Source organism: Stigmatopora nigra, chromosome 1, assembly GCF_051989575.1.
Source record: "Stigmatopora nigra isolate UIUO_SnigA chromosome 1, RoL_Snig_1.1, whole genome shotgun sequence".
Lineage (NCBI taxonomy): Eukaryota > Metazoa > Chordata > Actinopteri > Syngnathiformes > Syngnathidae > Stigmatopora > Stigmatopora nigra.
Genome location: NC_135508.1, coordinates 19,999,718 through 20,009,091, shown reverse-complemented (window position 1 = coordinate 20,009,091; position 9,374 = coordinate 19,999,718).

The window sequence follows — 9,374 nt, the reverse complement described above, 5'->3', positions numbered from 1 at the left end:
TTACATAGCAGTGAGAAAAATGACAGTATTCCTTTTTAATAGAAAATCTATACTCCCCTCTTGACAAATGTGACTTCCCAGAATGTGATTATAGTCGACCCCCACCCTCTTACTCTTGTGGGGTGCTAAAGGTTGGGCAATCTACAACTTCCTGTTTGGGAAATAAGAGGTAGACACTGGTACGTGCTGTACAGGAATGCAATTCAAACATTGTGAGTAATAGTACTCGCAACCAGCCCTCTGCTGACGTCAAGCCTGCAAGATTGTACAAGCTGAACTTATCTGGAGTAGGAAAACTACAATCAAGGTGTGACCAGGGGCCGGAAGTCAGCTGAAAGCCACGATGTGCTTGTCACCGTGTTGGACCTTTGCATAGATTTGGACTTTTCACTCTGTGATCAAACACACTTGTTTGGGGGGCTTGTGAGAAAGGGCCAGTGTGATGATTGTTTTTGACACACAAAAAGTCAAAAGTATCCAAAGTGCAATGAGGATTATAAATGGGAACAGTGCTGACTTTGCAGTCCCCATCTAGCAAACGGGGGGTGTCTCCCCCTTCCCTGGCCTGCCCTCTTGACTCCTCCGCACTCCCAATGTCCCGAGCTGTTTAGTTATTAACCTGGAACTTCCCACTTGGTTTTGAGGGAAGGCGGGAGAGAGAGAGGGAGGGAGGGAGGCGGGGACGATGTTCAACTTCTCCAAAGGCCTCCGTTCTTTTCATTGGAATATGAAGGGATCAGGAAATTCCTGTATGTAACAGAAGCCTTTCCAAGTGTGACTGTGCAAAGTGAGTCACTACTCGTTTACGTTACTGTGGAAGTACAATTTTAACAGGAAGTCAGTCCGCTGTCATGTGTGGCATGTGTCTTCATGCCCTACGCTGCTTATTTCAACATTTCATCAGACAAAAACAGACAGTTTGTTGATGAGAGACAACTGACGCCCTCTCTTTTATTTATTGCCGCATTTTCACTGCTTCTTTCATATCCAAACTGTTACATTTTTTCTTCAGGAAACACAAATGTTTCTGGCGTGCCTTCATGTTTTCTGGCATGAGTCCTCCTTTAAAACTAGTTTCGATCAACATGGGATTTAAGGGATTTTCTTCCTGTCCAGAAGGAGTCAGATGCTTATGGATTTGGGAACAACGCGGGTTATCCTGCTACAAATGTAGCTTCTACTCACACAGTAGAAGTACAGCAAACAACCCTATGCCACATGCAAGAATCCAATGAAAAGTTAGCATGTTTGGAATGTCTGAGTGTGTGTTGAACTAATGCGCAACTATAAAACGGGATTCCTTGACCTACAACGACCCGTGCAGTCCACACCCAACTAAACACATTCTCTCTTAAACCCCAAAGATAAAAAACCAATATGCCTTTTAGAAGCACACATAAGAGAGAAACAAGAAAACAATGCAAATGTATAAATGAGACGCCATCAATCAACACACAAACACTTACCTTAATCTAGTGACCCTTTTGGTGGTAGGCCGACCTCTAACTTGTTCAGCTATTTGAGTTCAATATAGTCTATATTAATGCATCGTTACTATGAAGATTCAAAGAGCAATTTTTTGACCTGATGAATTTTTGTGGTATTTATCTCAAAAAAAAAAAAAAAAAGTTGGACAGAAGGGCTTCTGAGGACAGAGGAAAATGAAGAACAAAAAAGAAAAGAAGGAAAGGCGATTCAAAACAAACATCATTAAACATGTGCATATGCTACCTAATACAAGTAGCATTGCTTTCTACATTTTGTGAAGGGTCCCCATTTGGGGTTCTGACAAAGCAACACCCTAGAAAGACAGTAGGAGGTGAAAAAAGGTCCACAGGAGCAGAGATGTGACCCCCAGACAGGACATAGAAGACACCAACCCGACCACCGGTGTCCATAAAACCACAATCACTATTAATAAAAGCAAGGATAGAACTCTAAACAAATTGCAAAATAAACTAATGAAAACCAATCATACCCAAGACAATCAATAGTGTCTTGAAAGGGAAATTTAAATTGGTCACTCACTGAAGCCACCTAATATTTACGCACAATATACCACAATTTACTTCTAGTCTTTTGATCTCTAAGATCAGTCAAAGTCATAGTTGTTCTTCACTGAAGATAAAGATTATATTCTTGTGAATGTGGATATGTAGTCGCTCGACTTGCGTTCAGATAGTGTCTATTCTGTATCTGGTAATCTTCAAGTGAAAGTGGTATCTTGTATCTCAGAAAGAAACCCTCCTTATTTAAAGCCACTGTATCTTAGTGCACTACTGAAACTTATGTTACTTTGTGTTGAGTTTATCCTCCTAAAAAATAACTACTTCATTCTTCTTTTGCATAGTGCGTGATGTTTTTTTCAAGGTCCAGAGAAGCGCGTAATTTGTTTTCCCCGCGCGCAGTTCATTTGCGTGTGTCAAGACGTCCGCAAGTAAGAACTTCCTGTTCATCTTTGCTTGCCTGCATCGAGGACCGACCACCAGGCGCAGATATCGGTGCGACAATCTGCGGCTACGACGCCACAAATTACACTCATGCATGTAGGTCAATGCATCAGTAGCTAGAGTTTGAAGCTGGTGCTTCCCCCACGGTCCGCTTCGAGGTTTCCGCATCCTTCCTCTGGCGGATTGCAGCAGGGAGTGATGACGATGGCAAGGGCCGCATGTAAACAAAGCCCCTGTCACCAGTGTTCTCTTCAGATGTTGTTGATGTAATTCGGATCATAACAACGTATGCATAACAGAAGACAAAAATCACATCAGGCTGCGGATGCTTTTATGAAAACCGCATGATTGCTTCAGTCCATGACTTGTTGACATTCGGCAAAGAGGTAAAAGGTGAACGTGGCCATAAACTGTGTCTCCTTGCATGAGTGTGTCAGTGGGGGGGACTGGATGTTGTCATCATCAGGGAGACAATCTTGTTTTGGAAATTGTTCTGAGTTGGATGTCACTTATTCGTTCCGTGTTCACCTTCTGTCTAGAATCTGTGTGGAAAAGGTCATAAAGGGAGGCAAAAAGTAATATTGTCCAGTGATGTCTTGAGTTAGATTTTTTTTCTCTATTAGCATGCTTGTATCTCAAATTGTCCTCCCCATGTCAGGGGACTTATTCATTTATTTTTTCTGTACTCCCTACAAAATTGTGGACTTGGTCATCTCAATTTTGTTTGTACTCATTCACGGCTTTGGGGCAATATAGGATTATAGCCCTACAGTACATTCCAGATTTATATATATATTTATAAAAAAAAAAGAAAAAAAGAATATATATATATATATATATATATATATATATATATATATATATATATATATATATATATATATATATATATATATATATATATATATATATATATATATATATATATATATATATATATATATATATATATATATATATATATATATATATATGTATATATATATATATATATATATATATATATATATATATATATATATATATATATATATATATATATATATATATATATATATATATATATATATATATATATATATATATATATATATATATATATATATATATATATATATATATATATATATATATATATATATATATATATATATATATATATATATATATATATATATATATATATATATATATATATATATATATATATATATATATATATATATATATATATATATATATATATATATATATATATATATATATATATATATATATATATATATATATATATATATATATATATATATATATATATATATATATATATATATATATATATATATATATATATATATATATATATATATATATATATATATATATATATATATATATATATATATATATATATATATATATATATATATATATATATATATATATATATATATATATATATATATATATATATATATATATATATATATATAATATATATATATATATATATATATATATATATATATATATATATATTATATATATATATATATATATATATATATATATATATATATATATATATATATATATATATATATATATATATATATATATATATATATATATATATATATATATATATATATATATATATATATATAATATATATATATATATATATATATATATATATATATATATATATAATATATATATATATATATATATATATATATATATATATATATATATATAATATATATATATATATATATATATATATATATATATATATATATATATATATATATATATATATATATATATATATATATATATATATATATATATATATATATATATATATATATATATATATATATATATATATATATATATATATATATATATATATATATATATATATATATATATATATATAAATATATATGACAAAGCATTCCAACTCCGATCCATACTTTTCCTAATTGACACCTGAGTCCGTCCCTGAGGGACACGATGGAATGCTGATGGTTCTCTAGCTGATTGCTGGTCCTGAATGCGACTTCACATTTCTTAATTGACCCTCTGATTTAGAACCACCTACCAGGCAGGACATTGTGTGTGAATGAACCCTTAGTTAGTGAAACAGACCCTCTGATCCTTCTTCTTAAAAAGGGTGAACCAACCAGTTGTGCCACTCCAGAGACACATGACAACCCTACAATGTCCCAAGATTTGCGTTACTGGATTTATTCAGAAGTACCACCAAAATAAAAACCGTTAATTATAATGTTTTGTGTCATAGTTTATATAGCAAAATCAAATGCAGATACATTCGACAGAAAAATAGTAGTTATGCAGGACCGAAGACAATGATTTTCAATTATGTTCAACATTTATGGAATTTAATACAGCGCCAAGAGAAAGTATGTAATGTCATACCTTATCAACATTTTTATTTATTTAGTAAAATAATGATTAACTTTTAACTTTATGACTACTCCAAAAAAACTTGGACAGGGTGATGTCTGCCATTGTGTTACATCACCTTTTCTTTAAACAAACTTCCAGAAACATGGAAACTGGGAACACTAAAACACGATAAAAAGGCAAGCATGGTTTTCCAAAACCTATATGTCTAACGGTCTCTTCACAGATGTTTAACCTACCTGTGCGCTTGACACTGACATACCATCTCAGACGCCAGCGTAGGACCAGAGCGCTGTTACCAACTTGGGACATTTTTCGTCCTCTCCAGTAAGTATAACAACTTTAAATTGTGATTTGTCTGAGCACAGAACAGTTTTCCACTTTGCCACACTGCATTTTAAATGACCTCTGGTCCAGTTTAGAAATGTCTTCTTCATTGCCCTGTAGTTTTTTTTCTTCCCTGAAGACAATGGTTTGTAAACTATTTCTGAGCCCAGTCTGCAATTTTCTTTACAGAAAATGAGTAGAAATAGCAATAGATTGACCAAACAATGTCCTTCAACTGTTTCATTATTGCTCAAAAAGTGGTTAACCTCACCCCATCTTTGCCTGTCAATGACCACATAAACTCACCTGTTCCCCATCAACTTGTTCAACTTTGGTGTTTGCCGGAAAGTGTTCGACAAGCCTTCCTCAACTTTTTCAATCTCTCCCAGCTCATTTGGTGAGGCCATAACATTCCATGTTAATAATTACTATTTGCTAAAACCGAAAACGCTTATAAATTTGAACACCAAACATTTTGTCTTTGTATTGTATTCACTTATAAATTAGGGTGAAGAGGATTTTTCCTATTTTTGTTCAAATTTAACATAATTACCCAATGTATTCCAGTGCGATTTCTGTTACTTCAGTAAAATCACCACAACAATGCAATTTTTATGGTGATTTGGAACGCAGTACATAATGACATTTCTATTCATTTTAATTGGACAAGCTGATTCGAGCACTTTCATTCATTTTCTAAAACGCTTTATCCTCACTAGGATTGTGAGGGGTGCTGGTGCCTAACCCAGTTGACTGGGGGGCACCCTGAATCGTAGACAAGCCGATTGCAGGGCCCGAGGAGACGGTGTAACTATTCGCTCTCACATCCATACCTAGGGGCAATTAAGAGTGTCCAATCATCCTACCATGCATGTTTTTGGAATGTAGGGGGAAACCAGAGTAGCCAGAGAAAACAGAACATGCAGACTCCACACAGGTGGACCGACCTGCATTTGAACCCAAGACCCCAGTGCTGTGAGTCCTAAGCACTAACCACTCAAGGGAGTGGCTGCCATCATTAAAATCAACCCCAAAAATGCCATTTGAGGGAGGGGTTTGGAACGCGGTAATGATATTTCTATTCATATTAATTGGATGAACTGAACCCTTGAGCTATAAGTGATTTTATTTTTGGTGCACTCGACTGACTGCAATTGCGAGAGATCTCGTGATCCTGTCTCCCACTACACAAAGGGTAAACTTTCACTTCATTGTAATAATTAAGGATGTGTTCTTCACAAAATAAAACGGGATGTTTGTTTGATTAACTGGCACATTTGCTCATTTAAGAAATTTTATAGGAACACTTTGAGGAACAGAGTAAAGAGACTAACTTTCAGTATCTGTCAGTAGCATAGCATATCAGGATGAGTTTGAATGACAAATTACCATTTGCTGTTGACTCAACTAAGTATGTGCTGAGTGTGTATGATTCTTTTTTTTGTCACTAAAGACCACACCTCACCACATTAGTCAGATTTCTAATGATTTTTAAGCAAATGTTATTAATGTCTGATGACGATGCATTCACTCAAGACGCCATCTCTCACTGGCGTATACACATTTGAAATAAGCAATGATGATTTTGACCAATTTGGACTGTATTTAAAATAGAAATGTTGGTGAGGAATAATCATATTTCACTGCCAACAACAACAATAGACGTCCAATCCGTTTTGACAGGGAAGTCAGTCCGTGAAGAATCAAGTTTTGGTTATGGTAGTCGTCTAATTCCATTTAAAGGGGGAGGGCAGGCAGTGGTGATCGCAAATGGGAATAATGTGTCAAGACTGGAAGGAACATCACGAGAAAATAAAGCTAAGCAAAGGGGCTTTGATATCAGAGCTAACGTTCATTTTGCAAAGATGGCCTGATGTTACACAAGAAGTGGGCAGAGACACTCGCTGCGTAGTGACCGCAAGTCACTTCTGCTCCTTGCCTTTGTGTTCTCTCAGTCATCTTCGGCCAAATTGCAGAAGTGGCGAGCGATGTTGAAACTTCGGTTCACTTCAAGACAGATCATGTTCGCGGCCGTTTACCGTAGCTCACGCGCTCCAGCTTCCCGTTACAAGCTTAGTTCAGGATGTTCGCTGCTTTTGGACACACAAAACAAGACCAATCTGCTCAAATATGCCAGGAACACGTTTTGACACATTTTTAGGATAGCTCAGGCATGCTTTTTTTTGGTGTTTGAAATGGAAAGGGTTGTTCCACATTGTTTTACTTCTAAATTTGTACTGAACTAATTTCGAACTAAAATGAAAAATGAAGTTTAAGTTGGATGAGTCACCACAATGTGTGTGGATAAAGGTCGTTTGTGTGTCGGCCTCGCGCCGCTGGGGTTGAGGGTTCGATCCCAGAAGGTCCTCACTGAATGTTCTCCTTGGGCATGTGTGGGTTTTCTCCAGGTACTCTGGTTTCCTCCCACATCACAAAAACCTTTAGGGTAGGTTGGTAGAACACTCTAAATTGCCCCTAGTTATGGGTGTGGATAATTGACAGTTGGGATTGGCTCCAGCACCCCCTTTGACCCTTGTAAGGCTATGCGGTTCAGAAAATGAATAGAAAAATAAAGGTCAAAGGGGTGAAGACTTTTGAAAAATAACATGAGCATATAAATTATTTTCCACACAGTTACTTATTTTTCCATTATGATTTGCATCCATTGTTAACAAATGAACATTTCTGGAATGGCTTTTTTTCTGCTCGCCACAATATTTTGTATTGTAAAAGCAACATTTGTTTTTCCTCGACAACTGCATCTGATTTTATACTTGACTGCACTGAATTTTGTAGTGCGCGATGAGATTCAAAAGTCCTGTTTACTTTCATTCAAACGACAAAGACTAAAAATAACGGTGTGATTTAGAAACTTTGTTTGCTTTGCAAAAAAAAAATGAAGCGAGACACAGAAGTCTTCTATAGGACACACATTATTCTGTACTTTATTCTGAACTACACATGAATATAAATTTTTGCATTATGCTCATGAAAATAAGACTCACATATTATAGTTCATGATGCCATTTAGTAATAATCAATATGAATATAAAAAGGGCAATTGTTTGTGCATCATATTTTTATGCTTCACTACTCATTAATCCCATTAATGTGGGGATTACAGAGGCAGCATAATCTTAAACCCAATAATCTGGTGGGAAAGTTTTACTTTTTTTATTGTGGGTAAAGAACATGTGACTATAATGGCTATATCGTACATCTCTATGTGTTGAAAGCGTTTTGCATTTGGTTGGATGAACGATGTGTCATTCTTGGTTACTTTGACAGAAAAACTGCCTAATTTTGAAGAATTCTTTCATCAGCTTGTCAAAGAGACGTTTGTTGTCAGGTTTAATGATGGTCCATTTGTCTTTCAGCCAATTGGTATATCATTCAGTCTGTCTTCCTGTCAGATGGTTCATCAGTCTGTTCATCTATATGACTGTCTTTCCAAAGGTTTGTCAGTCATTCTATCTGTCAGTCACTTGGTTGGTTAATTGGTACAGGTGAGTGTCCATGTTTGTCCGTCTCCTTGTCCCCCACCTCTGGCCTGAAGTCAGCCTGGATAGGCTCAAGCACCCCTCATGACCCTAGTGAGGATAGAAAGGTTTGGAAAATGTGATGAGATAAGATTTACCCAAGTGCCTACGATTGATAACGATAGATGTCCAATTTATTAAAACACGGAGGACTAGCTGTGAATTCCCATGTTTAACTGTCATTGACGGTGTTAGACGTTCAAACAATTTTGACTAGAAGAGGTTGGGTTGCTCTCTCTGTCCAAATGGAATAAATGTCTTGTGCCGTAAATGGCCTCCAAAATGTTCAATGTGTCTCCACTATAGCATTAATGCAATATTAATCAATTTCCATCATTTTTATTTGATGTTTTTCTTAACCAATGGATTTTTTGATCAAGATTGATGAATCATGACACCCTAAAAGGGCTTAGAATGTCTGTCTCACAGTTTTGAGATCAAGGGTTCAATCCCTGATGAGTTCTAACCTTCCTGTGTGGAGTTTGTGTGCTCTCTGTGCTTGTGTGGGTTTTCTCCAGATACTCCGGTTTCTCTGCATGCTAGGCTCTTGTTGAACGACACCCCTTGAAAGACACTCCTATTCAATAAGAGTTTTTGCTGGTCTAAACGGCTGATTGAT